The sequence below is a fragment of the Sander lucioperca genome, chromosome 4, assembly GCF_008315115.2.
Source record: "Sander lucioperca isolate FBNREF2018 chromosome 4, SLUC_FBN_1.2, whole genome shotgun sequence".
Taxonomy (NCBI): Eukaryota; Metazoa; Chordata; class Actinopteri; order Perciformes; family Percidae; genus Sander; species Sander lucioperca.
Window position 1 is genome coordinate 160,096 of NC_050176.1, and position 12,500 is coordinate 172,595.

Sequence of the window (12,500 nt, forward strand, 5' to 3'; positions counted from 1 at the left end):
TTCTCTGTCTGTCTCTGTCTCTCTCTGTCTGTCTGTTGGTTTCTCTCTGTCTGTGTCTGTCTGTCTCTGTCTGTCTCTCTCTGTCTCTGTCTGTCTCTGTCTCTCTCTCTTTGTCTGTCTCTCTGTCTCTGTTTCTCACTGTCTCTGTCTGTCTGTCTGTTTCTGTTTCTCCCTGTCTCTGTCTCTCTCTGTCTGTCTTTTGGTTTCTCTCTGTCTGTCTGTCTCTGTCTCTCTCTGTCTCTGTCTGTCTCTCTCTCTGTCTGTCTCTGTTTCTCCCTGTCTCTATCTGTCTGTCTGTTTCTGTTTCTCCCTGTCTGTCTCTCTCTGTCTCTCTGTCTGTCTGTTGGTTTCTCTCTGTCTGTCTCTGTCTCTCTCTCTCTGTCTCTCTTTCGGTCTCTGTCTCTCTCAGTCTCTCTGTCTCTGTTTCTCCCTGTCTCTGTCTGTTTGTTTCTGTTTCTCCCTGTCTCTGTCTCTCTCTGTCTCTCTGTCAGTCTGTTTGTTTCTCTCTCTGTCTCTGTCTGTTTCTGTTTCTCCCTGTCTGTCTGTCTCTCTCTGTCTCTCTGTCTGTCTGTTTGTTTCTCTCTGTCTGTCTGTCTGTTTCTGTTTCTCCCTGTCTCTGTCTATCTCTGTCTGTTTGTTTCTCTCTGTCTGTCTGTCTCTGTCTGTTTCTCCCTGTCTCTGTCTCTCTCTGTCTGTCTCTGTCTCTCTCTCTCTCTGTCTCTCTCTGTCTGTCTCTCTGTCTCTGTCTCTCTCTCTCTCTCTGTTTCTGTCTCTCTGTCTGACTCTGTCTCTGTCTGTCTCTCTCTGTCTCTCTCTGTCTATGTCTCTCTGTCTCTCTGTCTGTCTCTGTCTGTCTGTCTGTCTCTGTCTCTCTCTGTCTCTCTCTCTGACTCTCTCTGTCTGTCTCTGTGTCTCTGTCTCTGTTTCTCCCTTTCTCTGTCGGTCTGTTTCTGTTTCTCCCTGTGTGTCTCTCTCTCTCTCTCTCTCTCTCTCTCTCTCTCTCTCTCTCTCTCTGTCTGTCTGTTTGTTTCTCTCTGTCTGTCTGTCTCTGTCTCTCTGTCTATCTCTGTCTCTCTCTGTCTGTCTCTCTTTGTCTGTCTATGTCTCTCTGTCTCTGTCTGTCTCTGTCTCTCTCTGTCTGTCTCTCTCTCTCTGTCTGTCTCTGTTTCTCCCTCTCTCTGTCTGTCTGTTTCTGTTTCTCCCTGTCTCTGTCTCTCTCTGTCTCTCTGTCTGTCTGTTTGTTTCTCTCTGTCTGTCTGTCTCTATCTGTCTCTGTCTCTCTCTGTCTGTCTATGTCTCTTTGTCTCTGTCTCTTGTCTGTCTCTATCTGTCTCTGTCTGTCTCTGTCTCTCTCTCTGTCTTTCTCTGTCTGTCTCTGTCTTTCTGTCTGTTTGTTTCTCTCTGTCTGTCTGTCTGTCTCTGTCTGTTTCTGTTTCTCCCTGTCTCTCTGTCTCTCCATGTCTCTCTGTTTGTTTCTCTCTGTCTCAGTCTGTCTGTCTCTGTCTGTCTGTTTGTCTGTTTCTGTTTCTTGTTTTTCTTCCCTCTTCCGTACGTTTTTTGGCTCTCTGTAACTTCTGCATACGTTGAGCTATTAAAACCATTCAACTTTTAAAATGTTCAGCTCTTTCAGCTAATGACGGGACTACTTCAACTTTTTTTCTACTATTTATACTTTTTAAAATATTAAGCTTTTTAACACTTTTTTTTAACATTGAAGTCAATGAGATTATGCTTCAAATCCTTCAAATTTTCTTCCGCTCCCAACATTTTCAGCCCCTCCATACTTTCACCTACAGTTCTAAATAAAGAACCTACGGTTCTCTCACACTGTCTCGCACTCATTAGCAGGTGTGGTGATTAATGATCAAAGACAGGCTCTAAAGGAACATTAATGATCTATACAGATGATAGTGTAGTGGATAGTTCACATGGCTTTGGTGTGGGAGATCCTGGTTCGAATCCCACTGGGATACGTCTGTCAATGTGTCCCTGATCAAGATGTCATTTCACTTTTTCAACTATTCTCACTACTTCAACTTATTCTCACGGATTTAAGCTATTCAACCAGTTTAACTTTAACAATTCAGCTATTCATGTTTTATTTTGGCTCTCTCTTTTTCCTCTCTTCTCTTTCTCTCCCCTCTTCTCTCCTTCTCTCCTTCTCTCTTTCCTTTTGTTCAGCCCCATTCTTTTTACCTAATATATTTCACATCTCATATCAGCTAGATTGATGCTTTTTCGTTCTATGCAGTGTCTGATAATAATACAAAGTATTTCTTCTTTCAGTCGTTTTAGGTAATTCATTTCAACTTTCATCTTTGACAGTATTACAGTTCAGCTTCAAGCTTTTCTAACAATGTATTTTAGCTCTTCACTTGGGTAATGCAGTTTAGCTTCCAACTCTAACAATTTTCCTGATTTTTTAGCAGTGTAGTGCATTTGAGCTTTAAGATTTTTCGTACTATTTGTTTCATATTTCTGCATTTGTGAGTGATTATCAGTTAGAAAATATACTCAGACCTCACAATGTTCTACGTCTTTTGTCATTCAACTTTTGAAGCCAACAGTTCAGTTTAGCATAAGCTTTTAACTTTTTAATGAAATTCATACGTATTAAAACGATTTCCACTTTTTCAACTCTTCTCACTACTTCAACTTCTTCTTACTGATTTAAGCTATTCAACCATTTTCCGCAGGAAATGCATTTTCTATAGAATAGAATGTGAGTTATTTTATCAGTAATTATGATCAAACAAAAGAAACTGTAAAACATCATTAGATAATGTATTTATATACTGTATGTACATATTTACATATCCAACCCTATAACATATACAACAGAATAGAAATAGAAATAGCTAAAAACTGAAAACATGCCACTCAGTGACATAACATGTTTGAGAATTGTCCTTCACATGAGGAGCGAGATCCCGCGGATCCACGCGACTACGCAGGTGAAGTGTGGCTCCCCGTGTGAAAAGCCCTTTATTCCCACAATGGGGACATTCTCACTGTTGCAGCATCGAGGGAAAGAGATAGCTTCATATTTCACTTCCTTTACGACAACTTTTAACATGTATAAGATAAACATGAGCAGGGGCTAAACGGCTTTTCAAATCCAACATGAAAAGTATTGGACAGTTTGAATAAAAGTAAAAAAAAAAAAATGTTATTGTGGTAAATGCACATCTTAAATATTAGGTAGTTGCTGAGCACACATGGTTATTGGAGTTACAGAAAATGGCGTCCCAACTGGCGCATACTTGGGTGTACTGCTCTTGTGTAAAGACATCCATCTTTCCATATTTCGTAAAGTGTTCTTTCTTTGCCATATTTTAGGAATCATCAGAAATCATAACATTCATACTGTATATTCAAACATAAACAAACTGGTATACGATAGCAACAATAGAATCAAAGATAGAATGGAATAGAATCAATAACCATTTGGATTGAAAACATAAGAATACAGTTGTTGTTGTCATAACGACACACTATGAATACTGGGACCCAACTTTAGTTCTGACACAAATTCACTCAGACAGCAGTTTGTATCAGAGAGTCATTTGACTGTGACAATCCAAAGGTGCACATCGCAACGAGAGAAAAGACACTGGTCAGCAGAATACGAAGTTGGAAAACATGGAATTCCACTCCAGAGAGATTGAACCGCAAATGAATTTCTATCTCAGTTCACTTGAAGAACAAGTACGGTGTGAACTGAAGGACAGCGAGGCAAGGCTCACCCAATGTGAATCTGAGGGAAGAGTTCACCTGATCATCCGAGAGGACTTGCTGGCCAATGTCCTCGATCAGCTCCAACAACAGAGAGAGGGCAGCACTTTGAGCCATGACAAAAAGCTGATGCAGAGGGAGATGTGTGACTCAAAAGTTCAGCTTGCTGAACGTGTCCCCTCCCCACCCAGGGAAACAGAGTATCTGAAATCCCAGCTGGGAAAAATCAGCAACAGACTGCGAAAAACCCAAAAAGAGCTCGACCTGCAGTACTTCATTACTGAAGACCTGAAGGTCGAATTGGAGCAGATGAAGAGAGAGAAGGAGGCCTTTAAAAATAATGTGGAGACTCAGAAGATGGAGCTTGGTGAAGAGAGACAGATGCTCGCGGTAGGTAAGACCACCAACGTGATGTTGGAGAGCTATCTAGAGATTGAGAGGGTTCAAGCTCAAGAGCTGAAGGATAAATTGAGCAAGATGGAGGAAGCTCTCCGAAAACAGGCAGAGGAGGCAAAGGAGATACTGGAAAGATCCCAGGCTTCCCATAGAGCCCAGCTGGATGAGGCTCTGGCTAAACGTGTCCCCTCCCCACCCAGGGAAACAGAGTATCTGAAATCCCAGCTGGGAAAAATCAGCAACAGACTGCGAAAAACCCAAAAAGATCTCGAGCTGCAGTACTTCATTACTGAAGACCTGAAGGTCGAATTGGAGCAGATGAAGGGAGAGAAGGAGGCCCTTAAAAACAATGTGGAGACTCAGAAGATGGAGCTTGGTAAAGAGAGACAGATGTTCGCGGTAGGTAAGACCACCAACGTGATGTTGGAGAGCTATCTAGAGATTGAGAGGGCTCAAGCTCAAGAGCTGAAGGATAAATTGAGCAAGATGGAGGAAGCTCTCCAAAAACAGGACGAAGAGGCAAAGGAGATACTGGAAAGATCCCAGGCTTCCCATAGAGCCCAGCTGGAGATGCAGGACAAAAGCAACAAGAACCTCATGGCTGCTCTGAAGAAGGCTGAGCAGCAGCTGGAGAGTAATCTCAACCAGTGGAAGGAGGACAAGGCATCCCTCCTACAGGCCACAGAAAGCCTGAAGCTGACTCAGCAGGAAAAAGAGCAGGACTGGGAGAGGACTGAGAGCACCATGAGGTCCCAGCTGGTAGATCTTCAGAGCCAGATGATGACAAAGCCAAAGAAGAAGAAGTGGTACAAAAGGCTTCTGCCTGGCTAAGGAATTGTATAGTATTTGTACTTGTATAGTGTCTGTCTGTCTGTCTGTCTGTCTGTGTGGGTCTGTCTGTCTGTCTGTGTGTGGGTCTGTCTGTCTGTGGGTCTGTCTGTCTGTGTGTGGGTCTGTCTGTGTATTTGTGGGTCTGTCTGTCTGTCTGTCTGCGTGTGGGTCTGTCTGTCTGTGGGTCTGTCTGTCTGTATGTGGGTCTGTCTGTGTGTTTGTGGGTCTGTCTGTCTGTCTGTCTGCGTGTGGGTCTGTCTGTGTGTGGGTCTGTGTGTGGGTGGGTCTGTCTGTCTGTGTGTGTGTGTGGGTCTGTCTGTCTGTCTGTCTGTCTGTGTGTGTGTGTGTGGGTCTGTCTGTCTGTCTGTGTGTGGGTGGGTCTGTCTGTCTGTCTGTCTGTCTGTGTTTGTGTGTGTGTGTGTGTGTGTGTGTGTGTGTGTATGTGTCTGTGTGTGTGTGTGTGTGTGTATATGTATGTATGTGTGTGTGTGTGTGTGTGTGTGTGTGTGTGTGTGTGTGTGTGTATGTGTATGTGTATGTGTGTGTGTGTGTGTGTGTGTGTGTGTGTGTGTGTTTGCATGCAGGGCGTGTGATGCGTCAGTGCAGTAGTGTTGCAGTAGCAGTGCTTGTAGTTAGTGCATGCTGCTTCTGCTTGCCACTCTCTGCTTTCAGCTACTGCCACCGGATAGCCCTTTGTTTTCAGGGGCGAAAAGAGGAGCCGAGTGTGTAAGGCTCCTCAGCTGGTACATAGCCTCTCCACTGCCAAGATCTCGTACACGCCTACCCGTGGCACACATGGTAACTGGTCCCTTGTGGTTCCAGGCTAAGTTGTACAGGATCTCGGAGCAGCAGTGGGCCCCAGAGACGTGGCATGCAGGCCCATCGGTGAGTGGAAACGCCCTGATGCCCGTCAACCACTGTCCCAGTTATGGGTAAATAGCCCCAGCTATGGGTAAATAGTGAGGACCCCAACAGCAGTGCAGGCGGAAGATGTTGGTGTGAGAACCACCACAACGGCTGGGAAGGCGGAAGAAGGCAACCCCACAGCCACGTGGGTTACCTCGAGAGGGTACAGTGGCTAGGGGAGCAAACCCCAAAGACAAACCTGCACCTGGGGACAGGCACAGGTGGAGTCCATGTGGTAGGAGTGAAGATGGTGGGCGTGAGGTCTGCGCACCCACACCCTCACCTTAATCCTCACCTATGCGCAAGCTTCTTGCCGCCACCCCCGAAAAACGTCCTGTGGCGATGTGAGAAAACTGAAACTATTCCTCACAACTATATAATAACTACTGCATACACACAAACACTAGCTACACAAATAATCTTTTAAAATAAATGCATAAAAATGATGTTTGTTGGTGTGACGGCCCTGGGCCTGTCGTACATGTGTACTGTGGTTTGTCTTGTTAACTTGCAGGTGTAGCGGAGGAGATAATGAGATGACTGTGATCACCTGGCCGGTCCTCCCAGACTATTTAACCCCGCCTGCCCCGAGACCAGGCGGCCGCATTCTCCCGACTGCACACCAACATGTTTTCTCTCTGTTTGAGTTTTCCCTTTGTTAACTACTGACAACATGCACCTCACATTCTCCATTACATCCATACACCTTCATTCATCACTGATACTGACAATCACACCTCATCGTTCTCTTGTTTGCATCATTATTTAATAAATGTCACTTTATTATTGTTACGTTGCTGTGCATCTCCCTGTTTTGTTGTGGCCTGTGAGCCGGTTGTAACAAGTTGGGGGCTCGTTTGCCGTGAGTATAAAACCAGGACCTTGTTTGTGGTTTCTTTAATTAATCCTAGTTAGTTGCTGTTGAGGCAATTTGGTTAAGTTGAGCTAGTCTATTGTTGTTTAAATGTTAAGTTGCACTACAGTCATGTGTAATATAGTTTGATGTATAAATCAGGGGACAAACGCTCATTTGCATCCTGAACCCCCAAAATATAACTTAGCTCAAATTATTTTATATGTTGTATAATATACTAAATATAGGTTTTTGTCTGGAGGTACATGTTGGTCATCCAAAGAAAATAATGAAATTAACAACACAAGAGCATTTCTTTCAGGGAGATTTTGCAGGTTTACTACGAGTCTCATGTAGCTTTAGACTTTAAGACTAAACAGGTTTATTTAGTGTCACAGAGCCTTTCAAACACAGCTGCAATTCAAAGTTTTATGAAGAAGAAATGCTTTAGAATATACACTGGTTATTGTCAAATCAGCTACAAACTTGAATTATTTGATATTATCAGTTTACTTTTTTGTTTTAGGAATAATCAATAAATCCTATGATTTTAATATATGTAGTTTTGGTTTAAAGGTGCTGTAGGTAGGACTGGGAAGATCCAGGACTTAGCCAATAAATTTGAACATCAACAACTTCTCAGTCCCTCCCCCTTCTCTGCTAAAGCCCAAAACGGTCTCCTAACCACCCCCCCCACAAGGGAGAATGAATGCGTGTGCATGAGCAGTGATTGACACGCAGTTAGACACCCCCCCTGGCCCTGATTGGTGCACCCGAACCGCTCAGGGCGCCTGTTCAGCAGTCGCAGCCCTCTCACTCTGACATCTCTCCATTAGTGCATGTAAAAGGACCGGAGCATGTGTGTGTGTGTGTGTGTGTGTGTGTGTATTTCAGGCCTGTGTGTAGTGTGTAATAACAACAGAGTGTAAATTGTAATTCCCCCATTGGGGATCAATAAAGAGTATAAATTATAATAATAAAAATAAACATCTGAACAGGGAGCAGTGGATTTTTGCAAATCACACTGCAGGCTGTAGGTGGAGCCAGAGGAGCCGGATTTTTTTTCAGTTTCAGCTAAAATGACAGAAAGTTAGCTTTATAAGTCTTACCTACTGCACCTTTAATGATGTGCCTGAGCCACGCCTCTTCCTCCGACACAGAAAGCAGACGAAATGTGGCACAGAAAACATCTTATCTGTTGTAATGTTTTATGTCTTGTATTTAAAGATGGCTCAATTCCATCAAGTGTCCCAGTAAGCTATTTCATTGAGTCAGCATGCACAATACCAGGGCCTCTCCTAAGTGGAATGCAGCCATCATTAATGGTTTTGAATACACCTGTGCTTTTCCTACTATGACATGTCAACATGTTTGCCATGAAAAAAATCTACAGTGTGAGTTGGAAACTGGATCTCGCAGAAAGTGACCATGACCCCTGGTGTGGCGGCAATATTAATGCACGGTGCAAATAGTCCCGGAAATGGTGTCATAGTTATATGACTAATAACTATGATAGACTTATTTAAAGGTCCTATGACATGGTGCTCTTTGGATGCTTTTATATTGACCTTAGTGGTCCCCTAATACTGTATCTGAAGTCTCTTTTATATAGGCCTTAGTGGTCCCCTAATACTGTATCTGAAGTCTCTTTTATATAGGCCTTAGTGGTCCCTAATACTGTATCTGAAGTCTCTTTATAGAGGCCTTAGTGGTCCCTTAATACTGTACGGGTCCATTTAACCTGTCACCTGGCTCACTCGTTTGCTGCTGCTACATGCTGCTCCGGTAGTATTTCCTAGAGATGGCCCTACCTAGGGATGTGTGTGTGTGTGTTTATATTGTACAATCCATCAGCAGCAGATGGGGGCAGGGCCACTATTGTGTCTAGTTAACGGGAAGCTCTTCAGTCTCGGTCACTTTTTAGACACTTTATGGTTGAGGAGAGAGTGAGGTTACGAACATCACGTCATCCACAAGCGACAGCAGTTGGCCGGGACGAGGCAGCCGGCAGCTGCCTTCAACCTCCTACCTAACAGTCGGCTCTATCGCCTAGTTTTTATTATACTAATAAAGTGTTTTTAAAACCAAAGATACATTTTTACGTGTAAGTAAGTATTAGCCTCACGCTAATTTATCAAGACTAGGCCTACCGGCCAAACTAACGCTAGCTTCATGGCAACCTCTACACCTGGCGAGTCCCCACTCCCCCTCAGGATTTCCTCGTTGTTTAATAATACAAACAAAGAAATTGCTGACCTCAGGGAAGATGTTCGTCGGCTTTCCGAGGACTTAAAAACCAAAGATGCTTTGTTAACCGCCTGCTTGGACGTGGCTCATAATCAGTCGCTTCGGATCTCATCTCTCTCGGCGGCCTTCCAGGATACCGCGCCATGGGACCCAGCTGCCTGCCCACGCCCATCGTCCTGCTCGACACCGGTTATCAAGCCACCCTGGACTGAGGTGGTTTGCGGCCGAAAGAGAGCCTCGGGTAGGGCTCCATCGCCTCCTGCCCTCAGCCTCTCCAACCGCTTCAATGCCTTGTCGGAGTCGGAGCCGGTAGCGGCCAATGCGGCTCACCGGGCTCGCCCCGCTTCAAAGCAGACTGACCAGCCGTCGTCACGGAAGACGATTGCTACCGCGCGGCGAAAGCTTCTGAGGGATGCGGTAGTCAGACGGTCCGGTGGCCTACACTGCCTGGATCGGCCAAATGACAACGTTCCTCAAAAACAATCCCCACAACCGAACGGTAAGCAATCTTCCTCTTCTTTTCCCTGCCCATCTGAAACCGACACTGACTGTTTTGCTCCCGTCACCGGCTATCCACACCCCCCCACTCCTCGTCCCCCCTAACCACAGTAATTATTGGGGACTCCATCACTAGAGACCTACGGTTTCATAATGCTGTCACACACTGTTTTCCCGGAGCCAAAGTTGCAGACATCCTGGCTAAAGTTATGGACCTGATACCCTCATTTCCGACCTCTATCAAACGCATCGTGGTCCATTGTGGACATAACGACATGTCCACTCGGATTCAGGAGTGTGAGCGCACAAGGCGAGACTTTACCACTCTCATTGAGGCTTTAAAAAGCACTGGGAAGTCGGTTTTTATTTCGGGCCCACTTCCATCTCTAGGTCACGGATCATGCCTCTTTAGTAGACTACTCTCCCTTAACACCTGGCTCCAGCTCACATGCAGCATTCACAGGATAGGTTTTATTGACAACTTCAATCTGTTTTGGGAACGTGGCTCCCTGTTCAGCAGGGATGGGATTCATCCCAATACACGCGGAAGCCAGATGCTACGTGGAAATTTTCACCACGCCCTGCATACCCAGACCTCTGATTGACTGTTTACATCCCGTAAACACTCCCACAAGCACACTGACCAGACACACTCTCCCAAAGTCAATAATCAGAGATACAGCGCTACACGCCCCTCTGTGCTCCCTTCAGAGCAATCACCCATTCATAATCCCATAACCACCGTGTCTGTCCCCCGACTGAGACCGTTTAAACAAAACACTAACAAAAGAGGTGCTATACTAAACAACCTAATTGGAATTAAAACAACCACTGCAACGATAGAACAGAATAGGAAAATCAAATGTGGACTATTAAATATTAGATCTCTGTCATCGAAAGCATTATTGGTAAACGAATTGATATCAGATAACCACATTGATTTATTCTGCCTCACCGAAACCTGGCTGGGCCATGACGAATATGTTAGTTTAAACGAAGCCACTCCTCCCAGTCATAATAATACCCAAATTCCACGAGGCTCAGGCCGAGGAGGGGGAGTTGCAGCCATATTTGACTCAAGCCTGTTAATTAATCCTAAACCTAAACTAAATTATAATTCGTTTGAAAGCCTTGTTCTTAATCTTCAACACCCAACATGGAAAACAGTACAGCCAATTATATTCGTTGTTGTTTACCGAGCACCAGGTTTTTATCTGAATTCTCAGAGTTTTTATCATGCGTATTCCTTCAATCAGACAAAGTACTTATTGTAGGTGATTTTAATATCCATGTGGACGTTGACAGCAATAGCCTTAGTACTGCTTTCAACTCACTGCTAGATTCAATTGGTTTCAGTCAGAGGGTGCATAAGGTCATGCACTGTTTTAACCACACCCTCGACCTTGTGCTAGAATATGGCATCAAAATTGACGATTTAATAGTATTTCCGCAGAATCCTTTATTATCAGACCATTCTTTAATAACTTTCGAATTCCTACTACCAGACTATACGAAATTAAATAAAAGTTTCTACACTAGATGCTTATCTGACAGTGCTATAGCTAAATTTAAGGAAGATATTCCAACAGCACTTAACTCAATGTCATGCCTTAATATAACAGAGGACCGTTATGTTAACTTTAGTCCCTCCCAACTTGATAACTTTGTAGACGCTGCTACGGCCTGCCTACGGACTACTTAAGACTCTGTTGCTCCTCTCAAAAAGAAGATGATGAAGGAAAGGAAACTAGCACCTTGGTATAACTCCCAAACTCGCAAATTAAAACAAATCTCACGAAAACTTGAAAGTAAATGGCGTTCCACCAAACTGGAAGAATCTCGTGTGGATTGGCAAGATAGTCTAAAAAATTATAGGAGGGCCCTCAGAAATGTCAGATCAGACTATTACTCAACACTAATAGAAGAAAATAAGAACAACCCAAAGTTTCTTTTCAGCACTGTAGCCAGGCTGACAAAGAGTCATAGCTCTGTTGAGCCATCTATTCCTATAGCTCTGAGCAGTGATGACTTCATGACCTTTTTTTATGATAAAATTATAACAATTAGAGAAAAAAATTCATCACCTTCTGCCCACAGCTTCTAACGGCTCACCATTGGGCGCAGGAGGGCTAGAGAGAACGATAAGACCTGATACTTATTTAGACGGCTTTTATCCTTTAGACCTCCAACAATTAATGTTAAGGGTCTCTTCAGCTAAGCCAACTACCTGTCTCTTAGACCCCATTCCAACGAGGCTACTTAAAGAAGCACTACCCGTGGTCAATACCACATTACTAGATACAATCAATATGTCCTTATTAACGGGTCACGTACCGCAGTCTTTTAAAGTAGCTGTGATAAAACCTATTCTGAAAAAACCCACCCTCGACCCTGAGGTCTTAGCCAACTATAGACCTATATCTAACCTTCCCTTTCTCTCCAAAATCCTTGAGAAGGTAGTCGCTAATCAATTGTGTGACTTTCTGCATAGAAATAGTCTATTTGAAGACTTTCAGTCAGGATTTAGAATGCATCATAGCACAGAGACGGCACTGGTGAAAATCACTAACGACCTTCTAATTGCTGCTGACAAAGGACTTGTCTCCATACTTGTCTTATTAGATCTTAGTGCTGCATTCGACACTATTGACCATACCATCCTGTTACAGAGACTGGAACATTTAGTTGGCATTAAAGGAATCGCACTAAGCTGGTTTAAGTCCTATTTTACTGAGCGATCCCAATTTGTTAATATTAACGATAAACCATCCAAATACGCTAAAGTTAGCCATGGCGTTCCTCAAGGCTCAGTGCTTGGACCAATTCTATTCTCTTTATATATGCTTCCTCTAGGCAATATTATTAGGAAACACTCAATTAACTTTCACTGTTACGCAGACGACACCCAATTATATCTGTCAATTAAGCCCGACGAAAGCGGTCAGTTAGCTAAACTTCAAGCGTGCATTAAAGATATAAAATCCTGGATGACCCACAATTTTCTGATGTTAAATTCAAACAAAACGGAAGTTAT